The sequence below is a fragment of the Trichechus manatus genome, unplaced genomic scaffold (genome assembly GCF_000243295.1).
Source record: "Trichechus manatus latirostris isolate Lorelei unplaced genomic scaffold, TriManLat1.0 scaffold00212, whole genome shotgun sequence".
In the NCBI taxonomy this organism is placed as follows: domain Eukaryota; kingdom Metazoa; phylum Chordata; class Mammalia; order Sirenia; family Trichechidae; genus Trichechus; species Trichechus manatus.
Genome location: NW_004444148.1, coordinates 3,033,529 through 3,034,845, shown reverse-complemented (window position 1 = coordinate 3,034,845; position 1,317 = coordinate 3,033,529).

The following is a 1,317-nucleotide window of genomic DNA, read 5'->3' as shown; positions in this document are numbered from 1 at the left end:
AAGAAAAACTTTCTGCTTTAACAAGAACATAATATTTTTAACTATATAGTAGCAGAGAGATCAGTAATATAAATTATAGACTATATTTATTCAAACCAAAATAGATCTCTCATGAACAAGTACTTGGAAGATAAAGCTAGTTTTTAATATAATACAGTACATACACTGACTAAATCTAAACTAGGGCAAGTAAAGACATCTTAATCTTCAATATTTACACATTAGGAAACTTCATTATAAAAACACAATTTTGCACTGAGCACAGCTGGCTGCTTACCCAGCCTTCATTTCCTCTTCTTATCACTACTCTAATTTCTGTTTTCTCCACACAGTCCATGAATTTCAGGAGAATGGACCTCAGCTCCACTCTACAGGATTCACTGGGTGGCGCAAATAGCTAACATGCTTTGCTGCTAACCAAAAGGTTGAAGGTTCAATTTCACCCAGAGGCACCTTGGAAGAAAGGCCTGGAGACTGACTTCAAAAAATCAGCCATCAAAAATTCTGTTGGAGCGTGGTTCTACTCTGACACACATGGGGTCACCTTAAGTTAGTGTTGACCCCATGGCAACCAGTTTTGGTACATATGACCAAAGAGGTAAATGATTATGTAATAGGTAAGATGTGGCAAGAAATTACTGAACATTTGATTCACAGACCCATTATCTAATGTCTCTGATTTAGCCAGCCATGTGATACACAAAGCAACATACAGAACAACCCTTATGGAACCCCCTGTATTGCTAAAAAAGATACCGACAGCATGCTAATAAATATGAAGAAATTCTAACCCAAGCTTAAATATTCAGAGTACTTTATGCGTGAGTTCTATCACTGGAACTATAGAGAAACTTTCTCTTCATAATTAATTATTTGTATAAGAAACCAGAGACACAGACCAACAAATACTTGGCTTTCACAAATTGGATGCCTTAAGATATTTCTAAATGTAACACAAAATATGATTAATCAACAGCCCACTTTCGCAGATTGGAGAAATCCCTAAAGGTTTATTTAAAGAAACCTAAAAACAAACTTTTAGCCAATAATTAAAGAACACGTTTATAAAAAATTTTAGGGGACTATCTCAATAATTTACCGCTAGTAGATGCAGAATTCTGTGTAGATATAAACGAAAATTAGTAAAGATTTTACCAAAGCTTCATAACCTACAGGAACTCTCCAAAACAGAAAAACAATCTACCAAACTTAAATGTTAGCACAAATAAGGAAATATATAATATTCTTCTAGAAATTATAATATTTTTTCTGTTCCCTCCAACACGTATTTAGATATACATTAGCTATGAAAATCCC